This window comes from Struthio camelus, chromosome 1 (assembly GCF_040807025.1).
Source record: "Struthio camelus isolate bStrCam1 chromosome 1, bStrCam1.hap1, whole genome shotgun sequence".
NCBI classification, from domain to species: domain Eukaryota; kingdom Metazoa; phylum Chordata; class Aves; order Struthioniformes; family Struthionidae; genus Struthio; species Struthio camelus.
The window spans coordinates 52,549,070-52,562,213 of NC_090942.1; the positions used below are offsets into that span (position 1 = coordinate 52,549,070).

General features: G+C 39.9%; 1 protein-coding gene across 8 annotated transcripts in view; it reads right to left on the reverse strand.

Moving 5' to 3' along the window:
- The window catches only part of CDK17 (cyclin dependent kinase 17), a 98,408-nt gene extending 85,907 nt beyond the window's left edge, over positions 1-12,501 (reverse strand). Inside the window, exons 1-2 of one of the 8 annotated variants that reach the window (XM_068938184.1) lie at positions 12,349-12,427; positions 4,815-4,904 (exon numbers count right to left, since the gene is read on the reverse strand). The gene's annotated coding sequence lies outside the window, so the exon portion shown is untranslated. Of the gene's footprint in view, positions 1-4,814; positions 4,905-11,299; positions 11,613-11,668; positions 11,920-12,348 lie in introns of those variants that run through there. The other 7 variants (XM_068938193.1, XM_068938201.1, XM_068938223.1 and 4 more) reach the window with 7 other exon arrangements.
- Positions 12,502-13,144: the final 643 nt, after the last annotated feature.

A 13,144-nucleotide genomic window follows, 5' to 3' on the forward strand; every position in this document is an offset into this window, starting at 1 on the left:
GCAATGAGATGGGAAAGTGAACGAACCACCACTCAAGAGTTCAATAACTAAAATCCAGCCACACCTACCAATTAGTCAGACACATTCTCAAAAGCATTTCATAAGCATCATTCTGAAAATAGCGATCCACTGAGGAGTACAAAGGCAAAGCAGTAAACAGTGCTCTAGCAAAGCGCTGGTCAAAGAAAAACGACGTCAGAACCGCGTGCAAGAATAAACCAGCATCACCAGAACACAATGTGTTAGGAGATCTGAAAAACTTCTTAGCTTCAGGTCCGTCTCCTTTATCGTATAGCTTTTGATCTTGCAGAGCACGTATCTGAGAAAAATGAGCAGCACCATCCAGTAACTACATCTAGTTTTCCTCAAATGTCATCTCATTCAACCTGTAGTATTTCATGATGGGAATTTTAGAAAATGAATACAATCCTCCGGCCTACTGATCGTTGAAATGTTAAATTATTTTTAGAATAATTATCAGCATATACTATGAAAAATACTGTAAGTAGCACCCCACATTTAAAGAAAACTTGCAGCACAGAGATCCAAAAGCAGGCATACATATACTGTATTTGAGTAGGCAAATACAAATGCCTTACTCTTTTTAGATTGAAATATTGTTGAAAATACAGAAAGTGAAGCCTTAAGATCTAAGACAACACCTAAACCTTCCTCTAGCTTCAAAAAAAGGCAGATCTGCACTATTTCACATGGCAGCACTTCCCTAACCAGCCAGTTCTATAGGAGGCTTGCCAGAGCAACACACCCTAGCTGTAAAGCTCTGCTTTGGTCACAGCTGCACACTCATCCCCTCACTTGTGAAATCCGCATTCATCAGCTTTGCTTCACAATACCCAGGAAAACTGCTGCTAACCCTACAGGTTTGGCACAAAAATACAGCTACTCATCAACATCGATTTGGGGAGGCGGAAAGAACGCTACTAAAAAAAAGTTCATCTCTGTGCTCTAAAACAGAGGGAAAAGTCTCTTTATTTCGGACCGATTAACCAAAAAGCTCCCTATACTTTATCATGAAGAGCTGTAAAAACTAAAGCCAACTGGAATAATATTACCATTTAGCAAAAAAAAGCAAGGCTTACGCACACTGAGAAGGGAGCTTTGTCAGGAGTTAAAAAAGGTAAAAGGACCATCAGAAATCTTTCCCTCTTTTGAGCAAAACGGCAAACTAGCTTATTTTTTGAAGCCTCTCACAGCCACAAATAAAGATATAAACAAGTTACTTAGAAATAAAAAGTAACAACACAAATAATGTGGCAACTACCATAAATAATTTTGAAAGGATATTAAACCATATAATTTTCTTTATCCCTTTTATACTTCTGAATACATGAAAAAATATTCTATCATGTCACTAGGAGCTACTAACAGTTAAATATATTACCTTTGGGGTGTGGCTCTTCTCATAAAAATGACTATACAGAAAAGGAATTTTCTCTGTCAACAATTTTGCTTCCTGTGCATTATCAGAGTTCTTTTTCTTTTCCTCCCCCCTTAAGTGACAAAGACTTTTTTATAGCCTACTACTGGCAGCTCTGTATACCCAATGCAGTTAAGAGGGCATATTTCTTACAGTACATAGTCAACAGGAATGCTTTCCAAAAGTCTGTGTTTCAGAGCTATCTGACAGCAGTGAGGTTAGATATGTCTAATTTCTGTCTCATGTACAACAGGAAATGGCACCAGTGCAATTACTTAGACTGAGATGTAAGGCAATAACGTGGCTTAAACAGTCCAATGCAGATCCACTTACACTGGTATAAAAAGATTTACAGCAAGATACCACCTAACCACAGAAAAGGGGAAAGCTATCCTACTGTGTTAGTATAAAGCTGACTTACCAGTCTTTCATAAATATACCACCTTCTCCTCCAGGTGTTTCTTAGAAAATGTTCCAGTATCCAGCAACATATAGACTTTGTTAAAATTTTAGACTTATCGGGGCATTACTTCTGTTAATAGCTGTCTACAGCTGACACTGCAAAAAAGTCTGATTTTCAAAAAAATTCTTCAGCATTCATACCATGAGTATCAGTATCTTAATAGGGCCTCAAATTAAGCACATAAAAATTGAGACCAGTCCCTAAGTTTTTTTGCTAGTCATAAACCATTTTCCATAACAACTGACCAATGTTCCTATACAAAAGTTGTTGCAGTTATACTCTAAAATAACATCTTCAATAGATTATCTAGAACAGCATATAACATGGCAAATAATGTCAGCAATCCAAGCAAATAATTCTTAATATACAAGCAAAATAGATTTTGTCTTGTCTTCCAAGAAGAAACAAAAAGGCATCTCTGTGCAACAAGATATAATTTCAGTTACCAAGAGCAGATACGATAATCCCATCACCTAAAGATGTTAAATTTACAATTAACTTCGTGTGTTGTAATGTTGTTAGAAGTCAATAACGAACACCATTTGCAGTTTAAGTAGATGCACAAATCTTCACTAGGCTTATTTTATGATGGAGCATATACGTTCTAAGAACCAAGTTCTCATAACACAAAAACCATATAATTTGCATTTGTTTTTGCAATCCTAATTTCTGAAATTGCCATGAGATACAAAATAAAAGCAGATCATTCAAGTATCTATTTCAATATTAAAATATAGTCTTGCACTACTGGAATTTTAATTCATGCTCAATATCTGCAAGCAGCAGTGAAGAATAATCAGCATGTTTTGTTGCTTACATATTAAGGACCCAATTACATTAATACCAAGGGGGGATTCACGCTGCTCATCCTTAGGCGTCTGACACACCTAGCAGAACATTTCATACAAACTCTAGGGGCAATTAAGAGCTTCCTACCACCAGTAAGAAAATGCAAGGCTCTGTCTTTCAGCTATCCTCTCTTCTTTCTTCACTATTAACATGCAATTCCTCCCTTCTCTCTTCCCCCAGTACTTCCCAGATACTACCGGAATCCTATTCAGTTTACTAACGGCAGCAAAAAGTTAGTTGAAAGCAAGCCCTTAATTCAGCTCAAACTATAACGTAGTAATATAATACCACTGACTGTGATGGGCTCGCTCTATGGTAGATGGGAAAAAGAGAGGCAGTTCAACAGTAAGGTCTTGGATGGGACTATCCTCTGAATGCGTCTCTGATTATAGAGGCAAGCACAGAAAACAAAATAGCTTGAATCTGGCACAATTCATGTCTTGGATGACTGTAAACTATTAACCTAAATAATCTCCAAGCTTAATCTACATACGCCTAAAAGTGATTAAAGAGCATATAGGTGTTTTGCTAAGACAGAACTACAGCTGCAAATCATCACTAGCTATGCATTCATCCCCCCAAATAACCTATAACAATGACAAACATTAATTGTGACTTAAATCCTGCTTTAAAGTCTACCTCTTCCATTAACAGAAATATTCACAAATACCAGGAAACCAAAATTCCTACCTCATAAGAACACTGAAAAAAATTAATTTTAAAGGAAGCAGGTTCAGAACACTTAAGTCAGAAACACTTTCTATTTTATACACACACTAAAAACCAGACTGCAAACAAATGCATTTTAAAAATACAGTAACTAAGCTACTACCAAAGCTATTACCAAAGCACATCAATTCCATACTTTCAGAACACATAATCTGCTTGGTACTGTTCCTAAAATATTAACATTGCATAATTCAAGAAAAGCATATACTTACCAAGCAAATTAATTAATATATACCATTATGTTATTTTTCGTGCTGTCCAGAAAAAAGGAGTATGCTTAATATCAAAGGGCCTTCCTCTGCCTAAATACATTTTCAATGCTATTTTTTTGGCCTATGGATCAACTATTCTGCTTTTAAGAACTGTATCCAGATGAACCAGAAACAAGCTACAACAAAACATTTAGGTTAACTGCATTCCCTGATAAACAACCTCGTATTACAAGCAGCAGGTTTAAAAATACAGTGACTTGTGCAAATGGGAACACTATAAGCTGTTTATCTTGTTTAATCCTGAAGGTAAATAGCATAAGCTTTAAAATATGTGGCTTCTTTGCTATAACCTACAAAATCATGCTGACAAAGGTCATGAAACACTATGGAGAACCTTAAAACTTTTGGTATTACCTCTGAAATTGTATTATCTGAATAACGTGCAGGTTAGAAATAAAACTCTTTTCAAGAATGCTCACTGTAAAATTCAGTGATTTCGATCCAAAGTGTAGTCTGAGTGAACCCAAAGATTTCTTCTCGTCTCTCCTGAGGTGATCATTTATTCAAAAAGGACACAGACCCTGCACAATTTCCCTATTCGGTCCCATTAAAATATGACCATTGCAGTAATTAGCTTTTTTTTTTTTTTTTAAAGCTGCCTAATCATATATTTCCTTTGAACGCCGAGCATATCTCAATTTCAACTTATGTAGCTCAGCTTTCAAATATTATTTAAGATTTTGACTTTCAGCTTCCTTAGATTTCTTTCCCCCAGCACCAACAATTTCACACAAAAATAATCCTATTTCATAACTCCAATCTCAAAGGTAGACAAATATTTAAAATCAAGACTATGAAATCTAGTAGGATATTTTTCAGCAATTATTTCCCATTGTCCTTTCTTGTTCAGTATCAAAATAAGTTTCTGCACTGTTATTTTACAGGTCACTTTTAAACAACTTTAATATAGCGTATATATTTGATATATTTAGCAGCTGATGACCTCCTTTCCTCTCTGTACAACAGGAAGTTTCCCCTCCCATCTGCTCAGGATATTTTTAAAAATAAATAATTACAAACTTTTGTTTTGCCATTGATTCTGCAGAAAAGGACTATTACTCACATGTAAAAGCAAAACTGAAGCTGAATCAAAAATGCTTATTTTAACCTCCATCAGGTCCCCAATATGGTTATCAAATGGCCACAAGAACACCTGTTGATATAAACAAAGGCAGTAGCATAGGGATGAGAGCAGCCAGCCAAAGGGGAACACGAACCACCACTTTAAGCAACAGTGCCAAATTCATGCCAGTTTAAGTTGTTTATGGAGCAACAGAGTTATTCACAGGCAGCACGAGTCCAAGCTTAGTCTCCTACAATTATACAGAAAACCTAAGCTTTATATTTAGTTTTCAGAGTAAATTTAAATAAACTAAACTATGAAACAATGTTACAAGCAGATACTTAATCAATGTAGTAAGATGGTTATGACAAAGTTTTAAAGACTGAATGGTTCTTAAGAAGGAAACAGCCCTCCTGTATATTTGAATACTCTATTACTGTTTCTGACAACTAGATCTTGCTAAGCAAAGGAAGAATAAAGGACGCTGTTCTTGCAATAAACTAAGGACAGATGACAAAATGGTTTTTTATTTTCCCCTGTTAAACAGACATAACCACAACTTAATTGGACTACACAGTATGTTTCTGAATTCTAGATTTAGAAATTCAATTTTGCTTTAAGAAATACAGAAAATTGGTGGAAGCATAATAAAAAGTAGTTATTTCATAATCGATTCTCTTCCTCTTGTATATTATAAATGAATGCTATCCCTTTGAAACAACTTAAACTATTCCCCTGAAACCACATACTGAAAGCAGATCAAAACGTAATACCTTTTCTATATGTTTTATGTGAGAAACTATTCCAAAGCTTTACAAAATGAACCCCAAAATAAAAAGCTAGCATGATTAACTGGTTATATTTGATTGTTTTTAATTATAAAAAAAATCAATTTATTTTAAAACATAACATACTATGTTCAACCTTTTAGAGGATGAATGACGTAAAAAGTCACATGAAGTTAACATTCAGGAAATTGCCATTTTCTAAGCATCCATTCCGTGCTAATGACCCATTCTGTAGTATCTATTGTTTTCTCAATTTTGTGCATTCCACAAAAACAATCAGCAGTTTTCACTTTCTTCTGCTTCTTTAATGAAAATGCCTAACAGCATACAGTAAGCAGATTTTCCAGTACTCCTTCAGAAACATACTTAGACAACGATGAGTCCTCATCATATACAGTTACATAACTATTTATAGTTAACCACTTGATTCACATTATCAGCCAGGTTTTAAACCATTTAATACATAGACACTTGATCTATCATGGTAGTTTCTTAATCAAAATATCACATAACAACCAAGTAAAAAGTTTCACAGAAGTCTGTAATATCAACACTATGTCACACAAGTTTGTAATCTTATCAAGACAGAGAAAAGTTAATTTGACAAGATCAATCTTCTGTAAATCCATGCTGAACAGCAAAAACGATTTATTTCCTTAAACTCTTGCTCAGCCAAAGTTCATAAAGTTTGCATATTGCTAACTTTTTAAAACACTGAAAGAAATCTGAAGCCGTGCCAGAATTGCTCGGTGTTCCAAGACATATTGAAAAACATTAACATCATTAATACTCCAGAAAGTGCCTCTGTGACCTTTCTACAACTCTTACCGTGCAACTTCAGTGGCTGCTGTTCAACACCCCCGAGGTCTCTCAGAAAGCGCTCCAAAACATCATATATGACTATCATCTGCTTTTACTCCTGAATACAGAAGTATTTAATGAACATTGACTTCTTCTGAATATCATCAAATGCTAGCACTTTCTTTAGCATTTTTAATGGGTTAATAGCATTGTTAGAATTCATTTTCTTATTAAAAAGAAAATGCCTTATTGTATGCCTGTGACAGCATGGGTTTTCCTCATCATGGCCTCCAGTTCCCTTTATCAATTATATTCATTTATTTCAACTTCTTTAACATTTTTGCAAATTGGTTTCTTTACTCCCATGGGAGTACTGTAACTTTTAACTCAAACAGTTTCCTCTCAATTACTGGATGACGGATTTTCTGCTAAATAATATTCTTTGATAATTCCCAGTAATTTGTATTTCCCATAAATCTTAACTTTGGTGAACATCAGCAGCACCCATTACTGTAAACTTCAATAAAGGCTACCTTCAACGGGTGTTGTATAAAAACAATGTGTTGCACATACCTGAATAAAACACAAATACCTCAGTATACCTCTGTATCAGTAATATAAGCAGAGCAGGAAGTGAAAAATATTTGAAAAGAATCATTTCTGAAATAAGACAGGCTTATGTCATAGTGAACTCTCATAACCTAGGCAGTCAGTATAGCTACATGCCTGCAAGTTTCCCTAATCCACAGTCCAGAAGAAAAAGTCATGATCCTGCCAATTCTCACACAAACTCAAAGCATGCAAGTATCCTTAGTGAAGCTGACAAAGTACAAAAGCTAAAAGTCAAGAGACCATCATGCATCTCTTCCAATCTTTCAAAACAGCAGCAGTGAGAGAAAGGAGTGCAATTATGAGGAATAGATTATAATTAAATGAAACATAATTAGAGAGAACATAGGAACATTCACTTATACGAGATATCTAGAAAGACCAATCTAAAACACAGACAAAAACTAGGTATCTTAATGAAGCAGAAGAAAGTGAAAACTGCTGATCGTTCTTGTGAAATGCACCAAATTGAGAAAATAGACACTACAGAATGGGTCATTAGTACAAGACTGCTTCGTTTTTTGTCCTGGTAGAATAATAATAATCTTGTTCATCATAACATATGCACGAGTTGTTCAAGAGAAGATAGGTTAAAAAATCAAGGAAAAAAGATCACAGTCAAAATCTAGGACAATACTGTATTCTTCAGCTTAGCGTACTTTCAAATTACTAGAGGAATACGCAAGCAGAAAAGATATGCAGTTATTTCTTCTTCCTCTGCTACATTTTTTGACCATGCTATTCTTTCTTTTCCTTTTTCCTTTGTGTCATTCATGCTTATACACAACATCCAATGTTATGAACCTAAAGTTCCCTTTTAAAAGAAATTTCTAAACCTCTAATCCTTTAAAAACATGCACCAGACCTCAAAAACCTAAATATGACAGTAAAGCACACACAGTGATTTCCAGCAAGTGCATCTATAATATTTCAGAATACAGCCTGACATAGGGCATAATGATCTCCACGAAAGCGGCAAAAGCCTCATCATCTGAAGACTTTAAAGTAGACCAGAATATGCAACAGAAAATATGCAAACTGAATTCTGTATTGGCAGGGAAACGATTAAATGACACAATTAACTCTTCTGCAGTTTCCACAATTCCATGTAATGGCATGGATTATATACTCCCACAACGTGGCCATATTCTAAACATAAATCTGTACTCCTGAATGACTTTGTACTTTCTCCAATAACAACTGATGCTTTGCAACAAAGTAGAAATACAAAAATACTGTCAAATCTGTATTAGAAATCATCTTTCTGAGACTACATCCTTTCTTCCTACTGTCCATATTCATAGCCTAAGCCTATAATTCTGTGCTATTTTAGATTGTCATTTTAATTACATAAATAATATTCGCTAGCTCTTTCAGTGAAACTTAGGATTTCATTGACTATGCATAGGAAATTACATTATGCAAAAACTAGAAATTAAACAATTTTTTCAAAAGCTAATTTGATGCAAATTACCTCATCTATGCATCCATTAAAGCTGCTGTCTTCCATACTACTTGATCACAGAATTGAAGTAAAACTCTTTTTTTAATGGTCTTGTGCTCCAAGTTGGCAAGCTAGACCAAATTCCAGTTTTATTTATTCATTGCGACCATCCACATCAATGGTTAAATGCTTGGGGTTCAACCTGCCACTTACAGATGTTCTAATTAATCATTTCCATTGAACTCCTAAATTGATACTTCCTCTAAGATGAGTCCAGGAAGCCAAAAACTCTGTAAGAATTATCCGCCTATCGGGTTAGGTAAGAGTGGTCATGTATGGATTTATATTTCTTACAGGAAATTTGACCAAATGAGCACTAACTCTCACTCTTCATAAAACAGTTACCAGAAGCATACCATACACTCTTCACAAAACGCACAGAAAAAGGAAATCATCCCATACCACTAACGGGCATTTCTGGGAACCTAGTGTTTCTAGAGGAAACAGTAACTGTTCTTTTGTCGTTAACAGGGAGAAATGTTACTAGGCCCCTAGAAGGCATTTACTGCAGGATAGGAAACATTTATTAAGAAATCTAGAGACTAGACTTTGTTTAATAAAGCCTTAAAAAATTAAGAAAATTAAATATTTTGATCACTAGCCAATAATTTTAAACATAAAATAATTTTAGTCCTAACATCCAAGTAAAATAGTCTCTAGCACAGGTTATGAAATATTGGCACACAAACTGACACACAAAAAAAATCCAGTTCTTACTCTCAGAAGGAAAAAAAAGTCACTGTAAACTTTCTACAGTTATCTGTATTGCAAGAAAGAAAACGATCACTAGTGATAAAGTGTTTCAATTTGCTCTTTAACTGTGAGGTGTAACACTAAACACTACAAATAGAATAAAAACCACAGAACTCTTGAATAAACATTTGGCCGTTTAAAAGCATTTCTTAACGCTCAAGTTGTAGAGTAACGTTTCATGTCAGATTCTGAAGCGTCACTGATTACAGTGGTCGAGCTGCATCATTACACTGAGAGCTTGCTGAGCAAAGATGTAAGTGTTAAAAAAAAGAAAAAGCATATCACTAAGAACTTAAGATATTTGTAACTGAAGATTCATAAACAACATTTAGCGTCATTCAGAAAGTGAGTTTGCTCTAGAAAAGCTTTATTATTACTGCGCTTGATTTTTGGACATGATGTTGTCCATTTTCAGAGCGCACCAGATTACATACTCAGGAGAGACAAAACTAATATAAGCCTTTCAAAAAAACAGCTCAATAGTCTTCTTGCCTAGCAAATAAAAGTTGATCAGTGTGCGAAATAACAACAGCTTCCACAAAAAAGTGAAGAGAGGGTAAAAAGAATTTTCAAGAAAGATTTTAAGGCAGGGCATTCACTGAAATCAGTCTCCAAGGGAGCCTTTCCTGGGTGCACTTTTTAGGTGGGTCTACTCAGACATACTGTACTGAATCAACACTTAAGACCAAAGAAACAAATATATTTTTCTTCTAGCAGCTAGCTGATAGTCATTTAAGAAGTTAGAAGAATTTATACGTTAATAATACATTCAAAAATTTTGCATAGTTCTAATGCAAAAGCTCCACATTTTCACATGAACATAGGCATACAGAACATCTTAATATGCATGTCATAAACAATATCTTAATATCTATGTTGTATTTTTTATGCTACAATGTTATGAAGAAATTGAAGCCAGAGCAATTGGGGGGGGGGGGCAGGAATCAGTCCTGGTCTGTTTTTCAGTTATTCTCAATCTGACTACATTTGGAATTATTTATTAAGTATTTCACTACATATTAGTGGTGTTTTACCTATTAAAAAGATCAACTAAGGCACTACATCCTTAGCCAAGCTTAAAAAAAAAAGAGCCTCTACTTTCAAACTGTAATTTTGTTCAGACAACACAGAATCCAATTTGCAAACTCTTCAATACGGATGTGGGCGGACCCCACCTACTGATTTGTGTAGAATTCCATTCTGGGTAAATATGAGGCTTCACCAAACAACATGTAAAAATCCAAGTATGAACTTTACTGCCTTATCCTTATTAAAGATTTTGCAAGCCAGACTCTTTACTGACAAAGTGACATTTAAATAACGCCATCAAAAAAGATGCTTTCATCTATCAAATTTAAGTGGCCTTTTTAAAGCCAAGTCAACGTTATAAAGATTTCTGTATGCTGGAGGAATGAATGCAGTTTGCTCTTTCAAGTATATGTAATTTTAACGAAGTCTTTCCCTAGGAATTTCTAATATATGGTAATACACAGTTTCATATCTGTTGCTTTCATGTTTATTACTCAAAATAAGTTTTTCTCTCATCACTTACTGAGGTACATATATAAATAACAACAGCTGGGTAATGAGGATGCACAATTTCTACAAAAAAGCAATAACCCAATTTCTTTAGTATCTTAAGCATATAAAATGCGAGATCACCTACTTGATTTTTACACAACTTTTAACATGGAAACAAACCTGAATTTGGTACTAAGCCTAGTTTCTAAAACGCTTTATTCAGTCCCAAATCTTCCAAGTATTTAACCTTTGGTCGACTATTTTCCAGTTCAATTAATACAATTAAAAAGGAAAGGGGTGGGGGGAGTGGAAGAATGTAAAATCAGGCTTCCCCTCTTCATGCCTATAGCAGGACACATAAAAGAAAGAAAAGACAGTAGCAGGGATCTTCTGTTAAATTATTTGGGGGGGGGGGGTGAAATAAGTTATTTACCAAAACAAAAGGAAAGAAAAGGACATAAAAAGAGAATTTTTTGAAATTAAGTTATTCGGTTTGGATCACAATATACCTCAGTCCTGTTCCTCACAACACCCACAACCGCTGCCAACCACCATGAAGAAATTGCCAACGCCAGCACCGAGTTTAAAACAATTCCAGCTAGCTGCTGAAATTATTGCAGAAAAGACAGACAAAGGGGATCAAGGCCAGCACTCCTTCGAGCAGCGGCGAATCCACTTCTACCAACACAGTGTTGGAACGGAAAAGCACAGTGAATTTCCATGAAATATAAAATGTAGCTAAATGCCAACTAATTTCCACCTTTCTGGTGAGAGAAGAACCATTTTACTCCTACTGGCCCCATGACGCTACATATCTGAGAGGGGAAGAGGAGGGAGAAGAAGGAGTTCGCCCAAGTCCAGGGCCAGTAAACGCTCACCTATCCCTTCCCTCCAGCACGCGAAGCTCAGGGCACGAAAAACCCTCCGGCCACCCACGCAAACCCGCGCGTTCCGGGTGCGTGGGGACCTGCGATGTGTCATAGGCGCGGAGGCTGCCGAGAGCTGTCAGGAGAAAGCTGCAGCCTCCTCTGAGGAGGTGGCGGTGGTGGGGAGAAAGGTTACGGAGCACAACCGGGACCAGAAGAAAAACAAAACAAAACAAAAAAACCTCCCACTCCACCCCCCCCCCGCTCCAAAACCGCCCCAACGGGCCTGCGCTCCGCCGGCGGGACGAGGCCCGGCAGCCGGCAGCTGCCCAAGGCCGGGCCGGGCCCCCCCGGCCGCCGGGAAATCCCCGCCGGCCTCTCGCGGCCGTGCGGGGGCGCGGAGCGGCGCCGGCAGCCCGACAGCCCCCTTCCCCCGGGGCAGCCCGCTCCGGCCAGGGCTTCCTGCTGCCTCCGGGGCCCGCAGCGGTCCCGTCCTTCCCCCTCCTCCGGCCCCCCAACACCTTTTCCCCCGCGGCCGGGTTCCCCCCCCGCCCCAACACGCCAGGCCGAGACTGCCCGCTCGCCTCCGCGGGCCAGGCCTCACCCTCCCCCCAGCCCAGCCCAGCCCAGCCAAGCGCCGGCAGCCGGACCCGCACGCCGGGCACGGGAGACAATGAGCGGCCGCAACTCACCAGCAGCGCCGGAGCTCCGTGGGGCCGGGGGGCGGTTCCGCTCCCTCTTCTCCTTCCCCTCCTCCTCCTCCTCCTCCGCCCGCCAGCGGTATCCGGACGCCGCCGGGAGCCGAGCGCCCCCCTCCCTTGGCCGCCCCGAGAGCCGCCGGGGCCGCGCTCCCGCCCCGAGGAAAGTCACTCTATTCCCCGCTCCAACATGGCTGCTCCGCCCGCCGCCGCCGCAGCCCTCGCCTCTCCGCGGCTCCCGCCGCCGCCGCCGCCGCCGAGGAGTGGCCGCAGGCCGTGCCCGGAGCCGCCCGGGCGGCCGCAGGCGGGTGCCGAGAGCGGCGCGGGGGGCTGCGTCAGCGCGAGGAGCCGCGCGGGCAAGGGCCGGGCCGGGCCGCGCTGCGTCGCTGCGCTGCGCCGCGCCGCCGCCTCCGCCCGCTCCGCGCGCCGCGGCTCGCGCTGAGACAGCCCCGCCGGCGGCCGGGGCGCAGGAGGGGCCGCGGGGCAGGCCCGGGCCCGGGCGACACCTAGCGGCGGCGGCGGCGGCGGCGGCGGCGGGGGGGAACTGGGGCGGTCGCCGCCGGCCGCTGCCCCCGCGCTCCCTCGGGCGGCGGCGGCCGCAGGGCCGGACCCCCGGCGGTGAGGCCGGAGCGGGCCCGTCGCCGCCGCTGCTCGCGGAAGGCGGGGCGGGCGGCGGCGGCGGCATCGCCCCCAGTTTGCCGCCGCTGCCGGCGGGGTTCCCCCTTGGCGATGCAGCTGGTGAGGTAGCAGACGTCCCCCCGGCCCCGCTTCGGTCAGCAACTGAAGTTAA